The sequence below is a fragment of the Kogia breviceps genome, chromosome 6 (assembly GCF_026419965.1).
Source record: "Kogia breviceps isolate mKogBre1 chromosome 6, mKogBre1 haplotype 1, whole genome shotgun sequence".
Lineage (NCBI taxonomy): Eukaryota > Metazoa > Chordata > Mammalia > Artiodactyla > Physeteridae > Kogia > Kogia breviceps.
Window position 1 is genome coordinate 138,450,019 of NC_081315.1, and position 25,057 is coordinate 138,475,075.

The following is a 25,057-nucleotide window of genomic DNA, read 5'->3' on the forward strand; positions in this document are numbered from 1 at the left end:
GCCACATCTTCTTTATCCATTCACCTGTCAATGGACACTTAGGTTGCTTCCATGTCCTGGCTGTTGTAAATAGAGCTGCAATGAGCATTGTGGTACATGACTCTTTTTGAATTATGGTTTTCTCATGGTAATGTCTCATGATCCTTTGTATTTCTGCAGTGTCAGTTGTTATTTCTCCTTTTTCATTTCTAATTCTGTTGATTTGAGTCTTCTCCCTTTTTTTCTTGGTGAGTCTGGCTAGTGGTTTATCAATTTTGTTTATCTTTTCAAAGAACCAGCTTTTAGTTTTATTGATCTTAGCTATTGTTTCCTTCATTTATTTCTGATCTGATCTTTATGATTTCTTTCCTTCTGCTAACTTTGGGGGGTTTTTTTGGTTGTTCTTCTTTCTCAAATTGATTGTTGTTTATTTGAGATGTTTCTTGTTTCTTGAGGTAGGGTTGTATTGCTATAAACTGCTTTGCTGAATCCCATAGGATTGGGGTCATCATGTTTTCATTGTCATTTGTTTCTAAGTATTTTTTTATTTCCTCTTTGATTTCTTCAGTGATCTCTTGGTTATTTAGCAGTGTACTATTTAGCCTCCATGTATTTGTATTTTTTACAGATTTTTTCCTGTAATTGATATCTAGTCTCATAGCATTGTAGTTGGAAAAGATACTTGATACGATTTCAATTTTCTTAAATTTACCAAAGCTTGACTTGTGACCCAAGATATGATCTATCCTGGAGAATGTTCCATGAGCACTTGAGAAGAAAGTGTATTCCATTGTTTTCTGATAGAATGTCCTATAAATATCAATTAAGTCCATCTTGTTTAATGTATCATTTAAAGCTTGTGTTTCCTTATTTATTTTCATTTTGGTTGATCTGTCCATTGGTGAAAGTGGGGTGTTGAAGTCCCCTACTATGATTGTGTTACTGTTGATTTCTCCTTTTATGGCTGTTACCATTGCCTTATGTATTGTGGTGCTGCTATGTTGGGTGCATATATATTTATAATTGTTATATCTTCTTCCTGGATTGATCCCTTGATCGTTACGTACTGTCCTTCCTTTTCTCTGGTAACATTCCCTATTTTAAAGTCTATTTTATCTGATTATTGTTACTCCAGCTTTCTTTTGATTTCCATATGCATGGAATATCTTTTTCCATTACCTCAGTTTTAGTCTGTATGTGCCCCTAGGTCTGAAGTGTGTCTCTTGTAGACAGCATATATATGGGTCTAGTTTTTGTATCCATTCAGTCAGTCTGTGTCTTTTGGTTGGAGCATTTAATCCATTTTCATTTAAGTAGTTAATATGTATGTTCCTATTACCATGTTCTTACTGTTTTGGGTTTATTATTGTAGGTCCCTTCCTTCTCTTGTGTTTCCTGCCTAGAGAAGTTGCTTTAGCATTTGTCGTAAAGCTGGTTTGGTGGTGCTGAATTCTCTTAGCTTTTGCTTGTCTGTAAAGGTTTTAATTTATCCGTCAAATCTGAATGAGATCCTTGCTGAGTAGAGTAATCTTGGTCACAGGTTTTTCCCTTTCATCTGTTTAAATATGTCCTACTACTCCCTTCTGGCTTGCAGGGCTTCTGCTGAAAGATTGGCTCTTAACCTTATGGGGATTCCCTTGTATGTTATTTGTTGTTTTTCCCTTGCGGCTTTTAATGTTTTTTCTTTGTATTTAATTTTTGATAGTTTGATTAATATGTGTCTTGGCATGTTTCTCCTTAGATTTATCCTGTATGGGACTCTCTGCGCTTCCTGGACTTGATTGACTATTTCCTTTCCCATAATAGTGAAGTTTTCAACTATAATCTCTTCATATATTTTCTCAGTCCCTTTCTTTTTCTCTTCATCTTCTGGGACCCCAATAATTCGAATGTTAGTGTGTTTAATATTGTCCCAGAAGTCTCTGAGACTGTCCTCAATTCCTTTCATTCTTTTTTCTTTATTCTGCTTTAATAATAGTAATAGCATTATTTCCACTATCTTATCTTCCAGGTCACTTATCTGTTCTTCTGCCTCAGTTATTCTTTTATTGATCCCTTCTAGAGAATTTTTAATTTCATTTATTGTGTTGTTCATCACTGTTTGTTTGCTCTTTAGTTCTTCTAGGTCCTTGTTAAACGTTTCTTGTATTTTCTCCATTCTATTTCCAAGATTTTGGATCATCTTTACTATCTTTACTAAGAATCGTTATTCAAGTAGACTGCCTATTTCCTCTTATTGGTCTGGTGCATTTTTACCTTGCTCCTTCATCTTCTGTGTGTTTCTCTGTCTTCTCATTTTGCTTAGCTTACTGTGTTTGGGATCTCCTTTTTGCAGGCTACATGTTCGTAGCTCCCGTTATTTTTGGTGTCTGCCCCCAGTGGTTAAGGTTGGTTCAGTGGGTTGTGTCGGCCTCCTGGTTAAGGGGACTTGTGCCTGTGTTGTGGTGGATGAGGCTGGATCTTGTCTTTCTGGTGGGCAGGACCGTGTCCAGTGGTGTGATTTTGGGTATCTGTGGACTTATTGTGATTTTAGGCAGCCTCTCTGCTAATGGGTGGGGTTGTGTTCCTGTCTTGCTAGTTGTTTGGCATGGGTTGTCAAGCACTGTAGCTTGCTGGTCATTGAGTGAAGCTGGGTCTTAGCATTGAGATGGAGATCTCTGGGAGAGCTCTCACCGATTGATATTACAAGGGGCCGGGAGGTCTCTCTTGGATGAATGTCTTGAACTCGGCTCTCCCACCTCAGTGTCTCAGACCTGACACCTGACCAGAGCACCAAGACCCTGTCAGTCACATGGCTCAGAAGAAAAAGGAGAAGAAAAAATGGAAGAAAGAAAGAAAAATAAGTAAAATAAAATCATTAAAATAAAAAATAAAAAGAATTATTAAATATAAAATAAATTAAAAAGTAATTTTAAAAAAATAAAGAAGAGAGCAGCCAACCAAAAACAAATCCACCATTGATAACAAGTGCTAAACATAGGCAGAACACTATACGACATAAATCACAGCAAGATCCTTTTTGACCCATCTCCTAGAGAAATGGAAATAAAAACACAAATAAACAAATGGGACCTAATGAAACTTAAAAGCTTTTGCACAGCAAAGGATACCGTAAACAAGACCAAAAGACAACCCTCAGAATGGGAGAAAATATTTGCAAATGAAGCAACTGACAAAGGATTAATTTCCAAAATTTATAAGCAACTCATGCAGCTCAATAACAAAAAAACAAACAACCCAATCCAAAAATGGGCAGAAGAACTAAATAGACATTTCTCCAAAGAAGATATACAGATTGCTAACAAACACATGAAAGAATGCTCAACCTCATTAATCATTAGAGAAATGCAAATCAAAACTACAATGAGATATCATCTCACACCGGTCAGATTGGCCATCATCAAAAACTCTAGAAACAATAAATGCTGGAGAGGGTGTGGAGAAAAGGGAACCCTCTTGCACTGCTGGTGGGAATGTAAATTGATACAGCCGCTATGGAGAACAGTATGGAGGTTCCTTAAAAAACTACAAATAGAACTACCATACGACCCAGCAATCCCACTACTGGGAATATACCCTGAGAAAACTATAATTCAGAAAGACTCATGTACCAAAATGTTCATTGCAGCTCTATTTACAATAGCCAGGACATGGAAGCAACCTAAGTGTCCATCAACAGATGAATGGATAAAGAAGATGTGGCACATATATACAATGGAATATTACTCAGCCATAAAAAGAAATGAAACTGAGTTATTTATAATGAGGTGGATGGACCTGGAGTCTGTCATACAGAGTGAAGTAAGTCAGAAGGAGAAAAACAAATACCGTATGCTAACACATATATATGGACTCTAAGGGAAAAAATGTCATGAAGAGGTTAGTGGTAGGACGGGAATAAAACACAGACTTACTCGATCATGGACTTGAGGATATGGGGAGGGGGAGGGGTGGGCTGTGACGAAGTGGGGGAGTGGCAGGGACATATATACACTATCAAATGTAAATTAGATAGCTGGTGGGAAGCTGCTGCATAGCAGAGGGAGATCACCTCTGTGCTTTGTGACCGCCTGGGGGGGTGGGATAGGGAGGGTGGGAGAGAGGGTGATGCAAGAGGGAGGAGATGTGGGAGCATGTATGTATGTATAACTGATTTAGTTTGTTGTAGAAGGAAAACTAACACACTATTGTAAAACAATTATACTCCAATAAATGTTAAAAAATAAAAAAAAAAAAAAAAAAAAAAAAAAAAAAAAAAAAAAAAAAAAAACAAGTGCTAAAAACTATACTAAAAGAAAAAAAAAAAAGGACAGATAGAACCCTAGGACAAATGGTAATAGCAAAGCTATACGGACAAAATCACACAAAGCGGCACACACTCACAAAAAGAGAAAAAGGAAAATATATATATATATATATATATATATATATATATATAAAAGGAAGAGAGCAACCAAATCAATAAACAAATCTACTGATAATAAATTCTAAATACTAAACTAAGATAAACATAAGACCAGAAACAAATTAGATGCAGAAAGCAAACCCCAAGTCTACAATTGCTCCCAAAGTCCACCGCCTCAAATTTGGGATGATTCATTGTCTGTTCAGGTATTCCACAGATGCAGGGTACATCAAGCTGATTGTGGAGATTTAATCCGCTGTTCCTGAGGCTGCTGGGAGAGATTTCCCTTTCTCTTCTTTGTTCGCACAGCTGCTGGGGTTCAGCTTTGGATTTGGCCCTGCCTCTGTGGGTAGGTTGCCTGAGGGCATCTTTTGGGAAGTCTGAGGTCTTCTGCCAGCATTCAGTAGGTGTTCTGTAGGAGTTGTTCCACATGTAGATGTATTTCTGATGTATTTGTGGGGAGGAAGGTGATCTCCACGTCTTACTCCTCCGCCATCTTGAAGGTCTCCTACCTTCTTCGCTGAGATCCTTTCATTCCCCTTCCCTTCTAGGAGTCATGAACTTCAGAACCTTTACCTCCAACATCCATTCCCTTTAACTCTCAGACATAGTGCTTTGATCTTATTGAATTACATGCATTTAAGTGTAGACTCTGACTAGCAGCCAAAGCTTTGTGGGAAATCTTTTCACTAATAAACAAACAGGAGCCTGAGAGCTCAGTCAACTACAGTAGTTTGTTTTGTTTTGTTTTGTTTTTTTCTCTAAGATGAGGTTTTAATAGATACTTTTCAGTATATTGACTTTCAGATAATAATGCCTTTATTTCAGAGCATTAACATGATGGAGTCAAAGAAAGACAGAAGTAAAAATAAAAATTTTTGGCAAAACCACAGCATAAATTATTTAGCCTCAGAACTCCTATTTAATTTTGTTGGATTTTTTTCCCCCTGAACAATGTAAATCATCCACCAAATGAGAATGTTCTCTTTCATTTTTTTTCTTCTTCTATCATTACATTTTATTTTAATCCAGCTGTTCATGTCTTCCTATGGGACAAACAATAACCAACAATTAAATGCAGGTGTTTTGAGAAAAGAGTACCCCTGTTCTTCCTAATGACTTGAGGGAAATAGAAAGGAGAAAAAAGTGAAACCTAAATATACTGCCCACTTAGTGAAGTATGAGATCTTTCCCTGGGCATAAAAATTAGGGTCTGCTTTCTATTAAGGATGTGATTCATTTGGATAACTAAAAGGTGTCTTCTTATTAATTTGTTTTATAAGGAGAAAATTAAACAACAGTAATGGGAAAGTATATGTATTCAGTTAAAGAAAGGAAGGAAGGAAGGAAGAAAGAAAGGAAAGGAGGAAGAGAGAAGGGAGGGAGGGAGGGGGGGCAAGAAAAGAAAGGGGAGGGAGTGGGACAAAGAAAGAAGGAAGGGAAAGAAAGAAAGAAAGGAAGGAAAGGGAGGAAGGAAGGAAGGAAGAGGAGGGAGGGAAGGAAGAGGAGGGAGGGAAGGAAAGAGAAAAAGTACATTGGCATCTATAAAAATAATTGGGCCTAAATTTTTTTTTTTTTTTTTTTTTTTTTTTTTTTGTAGTACGCGGGCCTCTCACTGTCGTGGCCTCTCCCGTTGCGGAGCACAGGCTCCGGACGCGCAGCCTCAGTGGCCATGGCTCACGGGCCCAGCCGCTCCGCGGCATGTGGGATCTTCCCGGACCGGGGCACGAACCCGTGACCCCTGCATCAGCAGGCGGATTCTCAACCACTGCGCCACCAGGGAAGCCCCGGGCCTAAATATTTTAACCTCTAAAATGCAAAACAGTTCTGCTCTCATACTAACCAACTGCAAACAGAAGAGCTTCTTCTTACACAGTAATTTTTTTTTTTTTTTTTTTTTTTTTGCGGTATGCGGGCCTCTCACTGTTGTGGCCTCTCCCGTTGCGGAGCACAGGCTCCGGACGCGCAGGCCTAGCGGCCATGGCTCACGGGCTTAGTTGCTCCGCGGCATGTGGGATCTTCCCGGACCGGGGCACGAACCCGTGTCTCCTGCATCGGCAGGCGGATTCTCAACCACTGCGCCACCAGGGAAGCCCCACAGTAATTTTTTGATTGAGTAGTTAAAAATATTTTATGCCAATTATTATCTATTATAATAAAAATGTTTCTACTTTTTTGTATTTTATTTTTATTCATCTCTATGCAAGCAGTAGATGACATATTCATGTATCTACACTGAACACTTTTATAATTACCCAAGTAGATAACTTAATACATACTCTTGAAACATCAACTTAAAAAAAGGTCAACCTAACCCACATTTTTAATTTCCTCAAAAACTTGTTATTTACTTATTCAGAATAATCAAGTGAATTGATAAAATTAACTTCACAACACAAAATGTTATACATGAATTTGCTTTTTAGTGAAAACAGACAAACATAACATATACAAAGACAGGGAAAATAGAGCATTGTAAAATACCGTGGCCTTGCTTGCCCAATTTAGCTTTACTACTGCCTAAACCTAGAGTTAAGACAGAGTTAAATGGCATTTCTTAGCAATATATTCATTGAGAATCCGTAAAACTGCTTGTGTGTTAATAGACACTGGATTACAGAGAACATTACTGACATATACAGGTTTTGAATAATTCTTAAAAATGGTGAATCCATTTGTTGTAATCAGTTATGCAACAGAATTCAACTCCATATTCTATCTATTCTTTGCCCATTTTTATACCTATTGTGTATAGTCGATATAATTAGAGTTTTAATATTTGGTAGTGAAAGTCTTATATTATTACTAATCTATCTCAAAAATTGTCTTGTATATGTATTGTTCCTTCTCAATAACTTAAGATTCCAAAATGTTTCTATTTTTTAAATTTAAACAAATTATATTTTACTGTGTTTTTATTTCTATAATGAGAATCATTTCTTCTTCTAATTATTAATATTTCTTTAATTTTCCCAGTACTATTTTATAAATCATTTAAAGTAAGAGGAAGAATATAATGACAGACAAAAATTTACAAGTTGTAATCAGACTAATATGAGTTCAAATATCAATTTTACTATTTATTTTTTATTGGAGTATAGTTGATTTACAATGTTGTGTTAGTTTCTGCTATACAGCAAAATGAATCAGTTATACGTATACGTATATATAATATACGTATACATATATGTATATATAATCAGTTATACGTATATATTCACTCTTTTTTAGATTCTTTTCCCATATAGATCATTACAGAGTATCGAGTAGATTTCCCTCTGTTATATAGCAGGTCTTTTTTAGTTATCTACTTTATATATAATAGTGTTATCTGTGTCAATCCCAGTCTCCCAATTTATCTCTCAGTTCTGCTATTTAAATGCATAACTTTGAAAAATTACTCAAATATATTTAAATACTTTTGTATTTAAATACTGACATACTTCAAATTTTGTATAGTTAAGTATTTTCAAATTAATGTTTATTCATATAATTTTATAATGATATAATTCCTACATATAAAAGTTTGTGTGTTAATATAAATTCAGAAATGAATACATCTAATCTAGGAAAACTAGATCATTTTTCTTATCTGATTACTCTTAGGTCCTAGTAGTATCAGGCTCTAGTAATACAGTAACAGAGTCCAGGCAACAGATACAGTTAAAGAAAGAAAGAGACAGGTGTGGGGCTGAAATTAACAATCAGAGATGTGTGGTGCAGTCCTGTGTGCCACTCACATTTCTTTGTACTTTCATTATTACCATCTCTGATACTACAAGAGGGAACACATTGTGTGTAAACAAGGTGCTCTTACTTCTTCTCTGAGACAGAAGGTACAGTCCATCAGCTTCCTCTTCAAGGTGGTGTCTTTAAGAAACAAGCTACAGTCCTGCTGCTGCAACTGCTCTTATAGCTGAAACATTTTCACCATCTTTCTTCTCCCTTACGTACTCTAGATTTCTCTTACCCTTGGGCAGCACTTTGATCAGGCAGCTGTGCTTATATGGTGAGATGACTACTATGGTCTGAATGTTTTGTTCCCCCCAAATTCATATGTTAAAACCTAATGACCAATGAGATGGTTTTGGAGGTGGGGCCTTTAGGAGGTGACTAGGCTATGAGGATGGAGTCTTGATCAGTGGAATTAATGCCTTTATAAAGGAGACCCTAGATAGCTCCTTTGCTCCTTCTACCATGTGAGAATACAGTGAAACCAGAGGTGGGCCCTCACTGGACACTAAATCTACTGGTTCCTTGATCTTGGACTTCCCAGCCTCCAGAATTGTGAGAGATAAACTTCTGTTGTGTATAAATTACACAGTCTGTGGTATTTTGTTACAGCTGTGCAAATGGGCTAAGTCAAGGACTCACAGATCCACGCTCCAGCCATCTGAGTCTTAGTTGTTTTGCCTTTCTTATCACAGCTGTTTTCTATTATCACAGTACATATATACACCACGCTAACAGGTGTCCAGTGAATTCCATAGGTTCCATATACTTTTCTTTCTGCTGTGATTTTATAGTGGCAATTACAGTTTCTCATGGTAATCAGGATCTATTACCACTGACAGCAAATTAACTCCTTCCTTTGCCCCCTGATCCTTAGCCTAAAGAGCATAAAGTGACCAGTGGGGAGTGGCAGCTCCAATTCAGTGGGATGCTTGCTGTGTCCCCTGTGTCCTCTCTGTTCTCCATGAGCTAGGACCTTTAACCCAGTTTTCAAGATGGAATGAATAATTTATTATCATGTATGTAGATTATTGGTAATGATGGTGAGAGAGGAGCTATTTTTATTTTCACCTTTTCTTCTGGCCCCATGTTTTGTAGGTATTAAGTATACGGTTCAACATAGTGGAATATTGCTTATTTTGTTGAATTGAAGATGACATTGTTTATAAGAGGCTTATTTTTTCATTGTTTTATTTATTTACTGAAGTATAGATGATTTACAATGTTGTATTGGTTTCTGGTGTATGGCAAAGTGATTCAGTTATACATATTAAGAGGCTTATTTTTTATGTGTTACCAAAAAGTAAAATTAAATTGCCAATTAAAGTACTACACAGCATTTTCAAATCATACAGATTTTCTTAAGTCGTTTTGTACCTCCTGAATGAGCTTTTTAAAACTAACCATATTTCATAAAATCTAAGACAAAGCATTATTTTATATAACATCAGGGGAAACACCTTGCAAATATAAATTTAATATTCATTATAAATGACATCCTTATTCCAAATACGATACAAAGTGAAAAAAATATGACTCTAACAACTGATAATATAAAATAAAGTGGGAAGGGGAATGATAACACCTAATGCTGAGGGAGAAGTATTTTAATGCACTAAGTAGTAGAAATGTGAAGTATTTCCCACCTTCTTGAGAAATGAAACAGTCAGTGTCTATTAAAGTGTAAGTGCTCATGTTCTTAGACACAACATTTTCAGTCCTGGGGCTATACTAGATCAAAATAGAAATTATACTTGAAAAGCTTTATAGTAGATAATATTTACTGTAGAGCTGCTTATAGTACCAAAACTATCCACAACATGAATGCCTAACACATTTGAGTTTCTGAATAAGTTGTAACCATACAAACAATAAAATAAATGTTAAGGCAATAAAAAGAATTAATTAAAATAATAAAAACATAATTACATACAATGAAAAATTGGAAGATAAAACTTATATAGCATGAACCAGTTTTTATTAAACAATAAAAAATCCTCCATGTATATTTTGTGTATTACTTCATTCGTATGGAGAAAAGTTTGGAGTAACGTACGTATATAGGCTATATGAGGAAAAAAAAGATGGGGTGGGTAAATAGGAAAAAGATACTAGAGCATTTTTTGATAATCACAGATTATTGGAAAATAATAAATACACAGTTCTACCTATGAACATTTTATAAGATATGTGAATATTGATTTTGCATTTTGCAAAGACTAAAAATATTATACCAATGAAAACATTCACTTGATCTCTTTATATATCTGAACAGATTTTTTTCTTGGATTTCTACTGGTTCTTTATAATGTCTCCAGTAATATTTTTGGAAAAAGAATTTTGAGTTATCTCCACATGGTGAATTACATCCTTCATCTTTAAAAAATTACCTGCTTGCTGCACTGAATTAATTTTATTTTAAATTGTATTTTTCTGACATTTATAAAATAAACAACAAAAGTATTTAATGAAGAATTGGGCACATATTACTGCAGCTGATCTGAATTTGAACAGCTTGAGTGGAGTATTTGAATATATGAGAGAGATAATAAGGGATTTAAGAAATAGTTCATTCAACCATATGTATCATACAGGTTATCTTAATGCTATTTTAAGTGGTTTGAACTTTATTTTCTAGTTATTTGTTAGGGAATGAATACATATTTGAATTCCCTCATATTATCTCAGAGCAGATAGACATTATACCAATATCCTGTCAAATTATAAGTGCAGAGAAATACATTTATGAAGTATAATTTAGTGCAAGCTAAAGGCACAAAGCAGATGGGTTGGAACATTGAAGCCACAACAGACCAGCTTGTGATCCTCACGATTTACTTAATTTCACTGGTATCTCAGTTTTCTCATGTTAAAATAGGAACAGTAATAATACATCCCTGAAAGGACTATTGTAATATTATACAAGTAAAAGAACTATCTAAGGAGGGAGTACATATTTCATGCTGAAAAACAGTCTGGCAAGTAATAAACACTCAATAAATGTCAGCTATTATTGTTGTCGTTATCCTCTCCACTTAAGTATACTTCTCCAAGGGAGGAGAGAGCTCAGTAAAACAATGACAATCATCTGACCTAGTTTCTCTGATGGACAGTGTTAGCATGTTAAAATAAACAATGGACTCGTTCACATCCATCTCTCTTTCCCTTTCTTTTTATATCTGTCTGTCTTGCTCTAAACTACTTTCATGCTGTAAACTTTCTTAGACATTAATTAACCTCGATATCCAAACATTTAAAAAGTAGAAGCAAATTTCCTTTCTCTGTTATATTTCTGCCACCCAATGCATAGTAAGACCCAAGCATTGATATTGTTAGCTGAGGAAAATAGCAGAAAATTTATGTTATCCAGAGAAGAGAGGAAGCACATAAAACACAACAGAAAAAGAAAATATTATTGGTTTCAGCCTGGTCAGTATTTCAAATCATCTGTGCTGGTTTTTCAGAATGTACAACCTGTAAATATAAACATACATATAAACATAAATATATAGATAAAACATAAATATAGAGAGATTCTCTCATCATGAGGTTACTTGTAACATACTACTTCTGGCATCATAGGGAGATATCCATTTTGTATATTGCTTTTTAAAGTTCTAACATAATTTGAGATATTTTAAACTTCTAACAAATGTTAGAATTTCCTTGTGGTAGAATCAGCTAGTCAGCAGATCCCATCCAATGCCTGTCTTCCCTTCAGTGTTCTTCAGCCATATTCTGTTTCCTCTCAGAAGTGTCTTGCACACTCATTACCTCACATGAGACCTGAGTGTGACTCTAGCTGATGACAGGGACTCCTCGTTCACAGTCACTTCATGTTCATTTTGGAAGCATGAGTTGATTTCCAGAACTGGTTCAAGATGACACTACAAGAAAAGGTTTCTGCTGTGTATTCTCTACAGTCTCAGGTTCTTACTCTTATTTTTCTACTTCCATTTTTATATGCTCTCTCAGACATTTTCAGCTGTGTCATATCACTGCCAAGATTCTTTATTCTGATGATTTTGGTTCCTAGGAAGGGATACCTAGGTTTCAACATTTTCTGAGCTGGAGAATTACCCTCTGAAGATCACTGGGCTGAAGAATCTCTTGAGACTAACAAATCTGAGGCCACCAAGGGCACAGAGAGGAACAGTATATCTTTAATAGTTAAACAGCTTCTCCACAGGGAAAAATCTAGGCCCAGATGACCTCACTGGTGAATTCAACTAAACATTTAAAGAAGAAATAAAACCAATTCTACACAAACTCCTCCAGAAAATTGTCTCAACTCATTCTGTAACACCAGGAACACCATGACAACAAAAACAGACTAGGACACTATGAGGAAGTGAAAATTATATGGCAAAGAACTGTAAAAATTATAATCAGAATTTTAGCAAATTGAATCTATCAGTACAAAAAATAATACCCGGTTACCAAGTATGGTTTCTTCAAGTTGATTTAACACTTGTAAAATCAATTCATTCATTATATCAAATTTTTAAAAATTTTGAAGAAATGACCATCTCAATAAATATAGATAAAACAGTTAACAAAATACTACATCCATTACTGATAGAAATTATCAAAACCTTAAGATAGATTGAGACTTCCTAAACCTGATAAAAAGCATCTACAAAAAATCTACAACTAACATCATATCTAATGGTGAAAATTTAATCTTTTACTCTGGAGATATGAAAGAAAACAAGGTCAACTACTCCCACCACTTCTATCCATCATTGTACTGGAGATTCTAGTCAATATAATAGGATGAGAAAAAATAATCCAAATTTAAAAAGGAAGATTTTTTTCTGATGATCTTGTATATCTTTATTTGCAAATAGTATGATCATCCAGTCAGTGGAATCTATAAAACCCATTGAAACAAATAAGTGAATTGAACACAAAAACTAATAAGTGAGTGAAGGAAATAACATCTTTATACAAAAATCAATTGTATCAGGCTTCCCTGGTGGTGCAGTGGTTGAGAGTCCGCCTGCCGATGCAGGGGACGTGGGTTCGTGCCCCGGTCCGGGAGGATCCCACATGCCGCGGAGCGGTTGGGCCCGTGAGCCATGGCCGCTGAGCCTGCGCGTCCGGAGCCTGTGCTCCGCAATGGGAGAGGCCACAACAGTGAGAGGCCTGCGTACCATTAAAAAAAAAAAAAAAAATCAATTGTATCTTATAGCAATGAATAATCAGAAATTAAATTTATAATCAATAACATATACAATAGTGTCAAAGCATGTAACACATTAGAGATCAATCTAACAAAATATATGAAGGACCTGTGCACTGGAAATTATAATACATTGGTGTGATAAATTAAAGAGATCTAAATAAGTAAAGGACATACCATGTTCGTGAGTTCAAAGACTTGATATTGTTAAGAGAACAATTCTGTCCAAATTGATATACAGATATAAAGGAATCCTAATCAAAATCCCAGCAGGTGCTTTGCAGGAATCGAAAATTGATTTTAAAATTTATATGGAAATGCAAAATTATATAATATACAAAACAGCTTTGAGAGAGAAAACAAATTTATAAAGCCAACACTATGTTTTATAAGATATTATAAGGTTACAACAATCAAGATGTGTGATAATGGCATAAATTCAAACAAATAGAGCAATAGAACAAGACAGGGAATAGTGATATAGTTGCAAAGGCAGTTCAGTGGAAAATGATAGACTTTAAAAAAGCAGTGGTAGAACAGTTGGATATTCATACACAAAAAATGTACTTAGACCCATACTGCACACCATATACAAAAATTAAGCCAAAATAAACCAGAAATCTAAATGTAAATACCAAAACTATAAAAGTTCTGGAGAAAAACATAGAAGAAAATATTTGTTTCCATGAATTAGACAAAGATTTGTTGGATACAACAGCAAAAACGTGCTACACAAAAACAAAGTTGGTAAACTGGACTTCATCAGAATTAAAAATCTGCTCTACAAAGATGCTGCTAAGAAAATGAAAGGACAATACACAGACTTGGAAAAATATTGGCAAACCATACATACAATAAATTACTTGTATCCAGAATATGTAAAGACCTTTCAAATGCAATTTTAAGAAAGCCAATTTAGAATGGGCAAGTGATTTGAACAAACACTCACCAAAAAAGATAAACACATGGTACATAAGCACATGAAAAATAGTCCAATATACTGATTATTCTAAAAAAACAAGTTAAGTACACATCACTTAGAATGGCAGTTAAAAAGTCCAAACATACCAAAGGTTAGTGAAGATAAGAAGAAACTAGAATTTTCATTCACTGAGACAATCAGCTAGAAAAATAGTTGGACAGTTTTGTTAAATTTAATAATACACCTACCTACCATATGTCTAGTCATTCTGCTCCTCAGTATATACCTATGAGATATGTGAGCACATGTCAGTACTTTTGCATGAATATTAATAGAAGCCTTACTTAACTCAGATCTGGAAGCAATTCAAATGTTCATCACTGGTTCAATGCATAAACAAATCAGTATATCAATACTTTGGAATATTACTCAAGAATAAAAATGAATACATGCTACAAGATGGATGAGATCTCAAACTAATTTTACTGAGTTAAAGAAGCCACAGCCCTCATAAAAGAATGGATACTATATAATTTCATTTTTATAAAGTTTCAGAATGTGCAAAATCTAAGTATATATGAAAAGCAGATCAGAGTATGCCTGGAGATGGGGAGGGGGTAGGAATAAAGAGGAAGGAAAGAAATATGAAGGGGCATGAGGAAACTTTGGGGGGACAATGAATACGTTCAGTGTCTTTTTATAGTGAGGGTTTCACAGGTGTTTCTGTATTTCAGAACTTAAACTGTACACTCTAAATATGTGTAACTTATGTGAATTATTCTTTAAGACAGCTGTTGGAAAATTTAACTTCGGATGCATTAATTTCATGTTATTTTATAATACAGTAGAAAGTTCTGGTTGCAGTTCCAGAAGAAGTAACCCTGATTATATAAATTCAAAATGAACTCCTCTGGCTGACAGTACAAAATAAAATGTTGGAGTGAAAAAAAATTAATAAAACCTGGGAATTTAATAATAGAAATTAATAGTAATTGTATTTAATTAATAATTATTATTAATAATAAGTAATATTTATTCATTATTTACCATGTCCTAGGCCTTTTTCTAAGATCATTCCATGTATATTATTCAAGTAATGTAACAAGCCACTGTACAATCTTCCTCCGGAAATCTTGAAAAATTATCTTGATAGCCACATGGACTTCTGGATATTTTCCATGCCATAATTCTACTGTTACCTGGAAAGAGTCTGGGTGAATAACCTGCCTCTATTATTTCCAGAGCCTGGTCCTATAGAGTCATGGCCACCCTCTTCCAAGATATAATTTACATATGGTCTGATAGGCAAGTGAACAAAATAATAATATTCTGAAATGTTGATCTCTGTTCTCTGTCTGAAAACTTTTCATGCATGCTAGTTTTTAATATTTTTTTAGAGGGTAAGGAAAAAGATTGACTCTCACAGTCAAAGTAGAAAGGGGTGGTAGTGGATACATTGTAATTAGATATCATTACTGTTAGTCACATCAAATGTATACGGATTTAAGGCACATTTAACTGTTTGGAAGCAATTCTTGTCAAAATTCAAGAAGCTTAACCATTTCCAAATTTCTCTTTTTGTCTGCTCAGTCGATATTGTCTGAATCTCACCTCTAATGTTCTTGAACATGAGGATAGGATTGGCACCTGGAAAAGTAAATAACACATAGCACAAGCCCAGCATATACTAGTTTAACTGAACTGAATTCAAAAGAGATAAGTCTCAACTTGCTCTAATAAATCTTTTCTTTGTCATTATATCCATTTTTCTCTCTGCTGATCCCATTTATTATCCAATATGAGAATTTTATGAGCTTTCATTAAGGAAGTCAGAATAAGATAGGAATATAGAAGGAATAGAATTTCAAGGTTGCTTCATGTGTAATGATTTTCATAAGTTTCCTAATTTCTGCTTTCACATTTCATATAATTTTATATTGCAAACATTATTCATCAAACCTAGAAGTTTTAATTTCCTGATTGAAGAGGTATCCTTTAGATCCTGTTCATACTTTCATATTTAACCAGTACACTATTTACCCTAATTTTGTAAAAATTTAATTTAATCACTTTATGTGCAATATCTTTGATCTTTGATTTAAATTTTATTTCTTTCAAATTTATGAAATGGTTATATAAATAAAGTGTATTTACATTAATCATGTATATCTTATTACTCTTTTCTAGTACAGAATGTCAAGTATTCACCTTTAAATTAAAACCTCTATGTTTCAATGTGTTTATACTATATACTTCCCATGATTTTTACATGTTTAACATTTATATCATGTGACTATTTTGCCGAGAAATTAGGAGTTCACTTCCTTTTCCAGAATATACTTTCTCTGTGTAAAAAAAATTTTATTAGTGAACAAAATAATTGATTTATCAGAGAAAAATAATACAGAAAATATGCTTTTTAAATTCTCAGAGCTCAAAATTAAAAAGGCATATGTAAATATAAAATATAGAACTTGTTATATTTTGTTAAGGCTCAATATATTTGTCAACATCATTTATAAAATTCAGGCCATCATTCCAACTCTTATTCATAATGTAACTGTTGAATCAATGTTAAGAAGGTGGGATGACAAAGGTCTTCCTATATGTCATATGTTCAATATTAATTTCATGATAGTAAAGTGATTAAAGAAAAAAATCTGTAATCAATATTGTCACACTCTAAACAAGCGTGTTATCTCTGTTTCCTTTTTTTCTACCATACTGTCAAGATTACTGAGTGCCAAAATAGAAGTTGAAGATAGCACATGGTACATTACATTTTGGCCTGTCTACAACACATATATTTGAATTTTTCGAACATAACTCTTGAGCTGAAATTCACAAAAATATATTGGTTAATACATTTGTGATCATTTTCTAGTAAAATGGAATCCAAATGTTTAATACATTATGAAATTATAGTGACCAAAGTAAAATATTGATTCCTGACTGCTCAGTTTTCTGGAAATTTTATCATTGAGTTTTAGGGCAGGGAAATCTGATAGTTTAAATTTCTGAAAGCATTTAGATCTTAGAAGAGAAATAACACAAGTCCACACTCAAATCTGAAAATACTTTGTATCCATTTAGTTCTATGTTGAGTTTTAAATGGGTATTTAAGTACTTGTGCTCAAAATAATATTGTAGTTTCCATCATTATGTATCTGGGGGTGTGGGAAAGAGAACCAATAAAATTAATCTTTGTAAGCTTCCTAGACAAAAAATAAACTTACCAGACTAACTTTGAGCAAAAAATAAATTTATAGTCCAGGCATCAATTCTGAAGTTTATTATTATTATGATTATCAGGAAATCATTTGATGCCATTTTTATAGATTTTAGAAAGTAAATGTTGAGATCTATAACTAGAAAATAACTGTGTTCCTAAGAAAAACCTACAAGACTTGACAATTACCATGTTTTTTTAAGGGTCAGTGAATCTTTTTGTATAGTTTTTTTTTTATTAGAGTAAAAATTAAAATTTAGTTTAAAAAAAAAAGTCACCATGAAGTAGTTTGTAGTATGCTAACAGTGACCAGTGGGTATGTTATTGTGTCCATGACAAGTTCAAACTTGACTAATTGTTTAGATCTCTGTCTTTGTATTTTTTTTATTTTGAAAGAAGGAGCATGATTTTATTGAAATGTCTTTAGTACAGTGTTGGAAGATCTTCAAATCCTATATTTTAAACCAATGCAAGCACTAAAAATGATGTAGTTCCTGAATCTATTTGACATCATATCTACCAAAGGAATGTTATACTACAAATCTCTTTAAGCTGGTTAATGTAATTTAAGTTGGAAAACTGAGTAACTTTGGTATATTCATATTTCTTTGACTCCCTTTTTTGGCTAGATGTATGCCAAGTCAACTGTCATGCAGCAGAGTCGGACAGGACCAATCAATATATTTGGTGGTTTCACTGAAATGTTTCTGCATAAGCAGCAAGGGACTCACGAGTTCTGGGATTAAGCTGCTCTCAAGGCTGTCTTCATCTTTTTTTTTGAACTGGACCATCAAATAATTAAGGTCTACATTGCCGCTGCGCAGGGCTAAGTCTATTTAGTTGATAGATGTACCAGAAGTACTTTAAAATACAAAAGTGGAGATAAATAACCATAGAAACAATCAGTTCTTAATTCGGAGAATGACAATATCGATTGTAATATCTTTATCTGAAGAACATTGTTTTAAAACTAGCTCTATGAGTTAGACTCTTAAATCTTAAATGAAATGACTACCTTTAAACCAACTGGTTTTAATCATTGCCAACATGTCTACACTGGGATGCCAAGCTGTCTACCTGCATGCGTTCATAACTACATTTTCATTTCTCTATGCATAGAAATTTCAAGAAATACAGATATTACTCATTTGCCAAAAATAAAAATACATACATCTAAACAGGCTCTTTACATATCTCAAATCAACTCTTGTCTAGATAAAGTCCATTGTATTGCATAGCTGAGCTTAACCAGGCTACACTATTATTTTTTTTCTCAAAAGTCATCTTAAGGTACAGCAGAATGCTCGTTTCTGCAATGACTAAAGCGATACTTTTAAACTTTGATTCAACCTCTGCTGTAGTGGTTTGAAACCTTTAAGATTGCTATTCAGGTTTGTCAACAACTTAAACAGATTTCATTTTTCCAACCACAGAATTTAGATCAGAGACTTTCTTCTCTTCAAGTTTTGAGATTCAGCAGAAGGAGATTGTTATTTATTATTCCCGGCCTCTGTCTGTGCAGGCACATTTTCTTCTTCGGGGGAGGAAGCACTCAGTTGATTATCCACCAACGGTGCACTTAGGAAAATTCAGAGTCGATGCTTGCCACCTGCCACCGGGGATGGGGTCACCTCACTCAGGAGTCATCAGAAGCCACCTGTGGATAAAGCTATCTTCCCTCCACCATCACTCCTGGGCCACCATTTGAACATTAACTTCACGGAGCAACTAATGTTTATTTATTTGTCCTTTTTTTGTAGGCCTTTCTCACCCACATTTTTCATTTAACAGCTTTAGTTAAAATAATCCATTGCCTAGGAGGCTTGCTACTTGTGATTACAAAAGGCAAAAAACCATGAAATCAACACTAAGGAAATAATATTTAAAAATGTATTTGGAGGCACCCACAAAAAATTCATTATTTTATCATGTCAAAAGCAAAACAGAGATCAGACTAGTAAATATGAGGGGATTTAGGGAAAGAAGTCTTTGTTGTGATGGAAATCCACAACATGAAAGTCTTGGAAAACAGGCAAAGTAAAAGCTAGAGCTAAGAACAGGACATTAAGAAAGACAAGATGGCAGAACACGAGGTGCATCTGGGATGGACAGAGCGTGAATGTGACAGTGAACTTGCAGACTATCTCAAAACAGTCTCTCAATCAGCTCTATTGCTGAACAAAATTTTGGAATTTTAGGACAAGGTATTTCAGATAAGTGACAGTTATGTATTTTAGAAATGGCAATGAAAAGATACTGAACTACATTGCCTCTGATATGTCTAACGTTTACCAGAAATAAACATGTCAGTGGCCATCTTTAGCTACATAAAATTTTGTCCAAATTAAGCATAATAACCAAAATGGTTTATTGGAAACCTGATCACTAAAACAAATACTCAAAATTCAGGGTATTATAAATTCTCTAAGGTTCACTCAGAAGTAAAAGGCTAATTCTCTACAGGGTTTCACCCAAATGTCCATAGGCATTATCATTTTATATTTACACAGAGGCGTTAATCTGAGGTGACCTTTGGTAACTCTGAAATACATAAACTGTGAACTTCCACAATGGAATTATAAACTTGAAAGTTGTGGCCTCAAAGCAATGACAACAAAGGAAAAAAAGGTCACCTATCAGAACAAATCAAGATAACAACATTTCTCATTTAAGAGTGTTCACTTAAAGATCATATAACCACTGCGCTCCCCACCAAACTGAAAATAAATGGTTGAGAGTTTTAAGAGGGAGAAAACAGTGGACCTGGGAGTATACAAAGATCTGATGCTTTTGCATCAATATAACTGCTTAGTCCTAAAGCTAGAAAATCAGACAAATGCACGCAAGTCAGAAGTCAGAGCAGGCTTGCTTCCACACCTCAAATCCTGGATTTACAGTGGGACGTGGCTGAACAGGTAAGACGCAGAGTCACCGCTGTGGGTCCTTCGAATCGCCTCAGCCAAGATCATCGAAATGTCAATAACCTGAATATTGGAGCAGTGTTTCATTTTGCCCTCTGGGGGGACAGTGTTTATCACAACAACAGCCTCAAAGGCGGCATTATTTATTCTGGAAATAGCTGGCCCAGAGAAGATCCCATGGGTAAGGACAGCATAAACTTTGGTGGCTCCAGCCGAGAGTAGCTTGTCCGCAGCATGGCAGATGGTGCCACACGTGTCGCCCATGTCATCCACAAGGATGGCCACGCGGTCCTTCACATCGCCCACCAGCACCGTCCGGTCCACTTCTTTTGCCTTCTTCCTCTCCTTGCGAATCGAGGCAAATTCCACATTCAACCTGTCTGCGATTGACGTGACCCTTTTGGCGCCCCTGGCGTCAGGTGAAACAGTGATGCAGTATTCATTAATAAAAGTATAACTATTATGGATTTGGCAGAAAGAAACTTTCAGCTCATACGTCAGGACAGTCATGGGAGATAATGAAATTACATCCTTATCAATTGTAACAAAATAGCTAAATAACTGTATAAAAAACAAATCTTGATTATACATGGATGGATATTAAGTATAAATTTAAAAAATTTAACTTAAGAATTTAAATGTAAGACGATTTAAAATCTAAATTATATTCTATCAATGCTAAATTGGATTATTAAAAAATATTCCAAATAACATAAACATTTAGGTAAATAAATCATAATTAAACAAATAGACATTTTAAATCCTACTGATGGATTGATTCTGAAGTCATTCTGTCATGTTATATAGCTCTACAATTTAAAAAATAGGACTTTGTCATACTATAATAATTAACTATAATATTTTTTCTATACTGAATATACAGTTTGAATTTTCAGGGGCAACTTGATCTTTTTTGGGTGGAGTGACTTTCCCCACATCTCTCTCCTAAGCTTTCAACTATATAAGCATCCATACAACTGCTTATCTAATATCAATGATCTCTCTCTCTCTCTTTCTCTGTCACAAACACACACACACACACACACACACACACACAAACAAAGAGCACTCCTACCCTTCCATCGTTTATGCATTTACCGTGAGTCAGGAAAATTTTCTCACAGGTTGGAGCATAGCCCTAAAGGTACTTGGTTGGTTCAGGAAGAATTATTTCCATTTAAAATGAGTAATAATAGAAGTGGACCTATCATATCAGGTATAAAAAATTCTATAGGGATAATAGATGACCAATAAGACAGCACAAAGAAGAATATACACACAAAATTTTTCTCATACATTACATTAAATTCATGTACAGAGATTTCTTTTAAAAATTACATAAGTCAATAAAACTACATAATATATTTTAAAGTTCTTAGGAAAAAAATTTAGAATTCTACAAGTATAGAATATAAGCTAGAAAAATTCAGAAAAGAAGAGGAAGAGACTATAAAAGTATTGCAGAAATAAAGATTTAAGGTCTCAAAAAAGAGAATGATTTCTGCTCAATACAGTTAATGAAAATAAACATGAGCTCAAGTGTAAGTGAGCAAAATAGAGGAGAATAAGCAAAAAGTTAAGTTGTTTACAGAGACATTTCTTAGATGTGCATAATAGTCAGGTATACTCCATATACCTGTATTCGCAATGTATCCATAATTGGTATCTTTGAGGAAGAGAGACAAATAAGGTGGTTACAGAAATACTAAAAAATATGACAAAATATTCCAAAAATATACAAAGACTTCAGAATATAACATACATATATATATAAAACTAAATCACTTGGCTGTACACCTGAAACTAGCACAACGCTGTAAATCAACTATACTTCAATTAAAAATGTATGTAACACAATGTATCATATACTATTCCAAATAAGAAATGCTGGATACCAATAAAAATTGTGCCATGTTTGTAAGATGAAGAATAAATCCTTTGAAAGTACAGAGAGTAAAAGTTACCTCCTAACTTAAAAAAAAAAGTCTGAATTCAGATATTAAAATTGGGAATTCAGAGCTAGAAGAAAATGAACGATGACTATAAGGTCTTTGGGAAAAGAAAGAGTGAGCAAAGAATTTTAAACTGAGTTAAACCGTATTTAAATATAATAACAAAAGGAAAATATTTTCAAATATGATGAAACTTTTAGAGAATCTTCCTATTTTAAGAAAAACTGCACAAATAGTTTTAGTCAACTGAGAAATTCAACAACGTACGCAGTGACATCAGCAAGATGGTGATATAGGAATTTCTAGCACTGCCTCCTCCCCAAAACATCAATTTGAACTATCCATGCAAAAAAATACTTTCACAAAGAGCTAGGGATTCCAGGTGAGGATTTATAGCACCCAGATAAAGCACAGAAATAGGCATCGAAGAGTATAAAAGAGATAGATCCACATTATCCCCATCATTCAGCCCACGCTTAAGCTGAGGGAGCCCAGCACTGAGTGAGACACCATGGGAAAAAAAGAGTGAAATGAGCAGTTGATTTCATTGCAGACCCCAATGTTGGCCAGCTCTAGCACAAGGCCAACTCCTACAGCTTTAGGTGGGAAGCTTCCATTAGACTCCTGTAACTCATGCCTTCTGGCCCATCCCTGCACAAGCTGGCTCCCCTGGTCTCAGGCAGCTTCCGTGGCCCAAAGCTCCAAACCAGACCCTGTAAATCTGGCCTCCTGGCAGACATCTACCAAACCAGTTTGCTGGCTGGAACAGCACCAGGGTGGCCCCCACTACGTATTCTATAGACTGTTTCCTGCAGGCCAGATATGGAAATCAAGCAACACACTCCTTAACAACCAGGGGGTAAGAGAAGAAATGAAAAGGGAAATCAAAAAGCATCTTGAAACAAATGAGAATGGAAACACAACATACAAGAATTATGGGATGTAGCAAAAGCAGTTCTAAGAGGAAAGTTATAGTGATAAATGCCTAACAAGAAAAAAGAAAGATCACAAATAAACAACTTAGCATTACAACTCAAGAAACTAGAAAAAGAAGAACAAATTAAGCCCAAAATTAGCAAAAGGAAGGAAATAACAAAGATTAGAGCACAAATAAATAGCAGAAAAACAATAGAAAAGATCAATGAAACTAAAAGCTGTTTTTCTAAAAAAAGATAAACAAAATAGATAAACTTTTGGCTAGATTAACTAAGAAAAAAGAGAGAAGACTCAAATAAAATCAGAAATGAAAGTGGAGAAATTACAACTGGCATCACCAAAATACAAAGCATCATGAGACGACCATGAAAATTATACACCAGTGAATTGAATAACCTAGAAGTGGATAGATTTCTAGAAATGTACAACCTACCAAAACTGAATCATGAAGAAATGAAGAAATAGAAAAACTGAATAGACCAGAAGCAAGTGAGGAGATTGCATCAGTTTCCTTACTGATTCAATCCCAACACAGAGAAGTTCAGGACCAGTGGCTTCACTGGTGAATTCTATCAAACATTTAAAACTGAATTAAGGCTAATCCTTCTCAAACTCTTCTAAAAAATTGAAGAGGGAGCAGTCCCAAACTCATTTTATGAGGCCAGCATTATTACTTAAATACCAAAGCAAGATAAGGACACTACAAGAAAAGAAAACTACAGCCCAATATCCCTGATGAATATAGATATAAAACTTTCCAATAATATACTAGCAAATTGAATTCAACAGTACATTAAAAGAATCACACACCATGATCAAGTGGGGTTCATCCCTTGGATGCAAGCATGGTTCAACACATGCAAATCAGTAAATTTGATAACCACATTGATAGAATGAAAAATAAAAATCTCAATAGTTGCAGAAAGAAGTTTTGACAACATTTAACATCCCTTCAAGATAAAAACTCTTGATAAATGGGTTATAGAAGGAAACTACCTCAACATAATTAATGCCATATATGACAAATCCACAGTTGGCATCATACTCAATGGTGAAAGTTTGAAAGATTTCCTGCTAAGATCAAAAACAAGGCAAGGGTGCTCGCTCCCACCAATTGTATTCAATATAGTACTAGAAGCCATAGGCAGAACAAATAAGCAAGAAAAAGAAATAAAAAGCATCCAAATTGGAATGGAAGAAGTAAAATTTTCTCTGCAGATTATATGATCTTATATATAGAAAATGCTAAAGACTCCACCAAAAAATTGTTAGAGCTAATTAATGAATTCAGTAAAGTTGCAGGATACAAAATCTATATGCAAAATGCCATTGCATTTCTATGTATTAACAATGAACTATCTGAAAAAGAAACAAAGAAAAACAATTCCATTTACAATTGTATCAAAAGTAATAAAATATTTAGGAATAAATTTCAACAAGGATGTAAAAGATCTTTACACTGAAAATTACGTGACATTGATGAAAGAAACTGAAGAAGATGCACAATGAATGGAAAGATATGCTGTGTTCATGGATCAGAAGAATTAAAATACAGACACCAGGAAAATAATCACAAATAGAAGAAACATAATAATTTGAAAAAGATGATCGTATAGATACAGACCTGATGACATGATCAAGAACAAACATTATGGAACATTTAAAACAATCTACAAGTTGAATCCAATAGAACAAAATGAAAGAGACATGGGTCTTAATGAATTGAGAGACCCCATACTAACCCTGGGCACACTACCTGAATGTGATACATAAACCTGTCAGATCCACTATTTTGC

At 34.5% G+C, this 25,057-nt stretch overlaps 1 long non-coding RNA gene and 1 pseudogene across 1 annotated transcript in view; one reads left to right on the forward strand and one right to left on the reverse strand.

Annotated features, from left to right (window-relative positions):
- The window catches only part of LOC136794446 (uncharacterized), an 821,984-nt gene that overhangs the window by 207,340 nt on the left and 589,587 nt on the right, over positions 1-25,057 (forward strand). The window lies entirely within an intron of this gene.
- LOC131758226 (ribose-phosphate pyrophosphokinase 2 pseudogene) lies at positions 20,344-20,883 on the reverse strand (annotated as a pseudogene).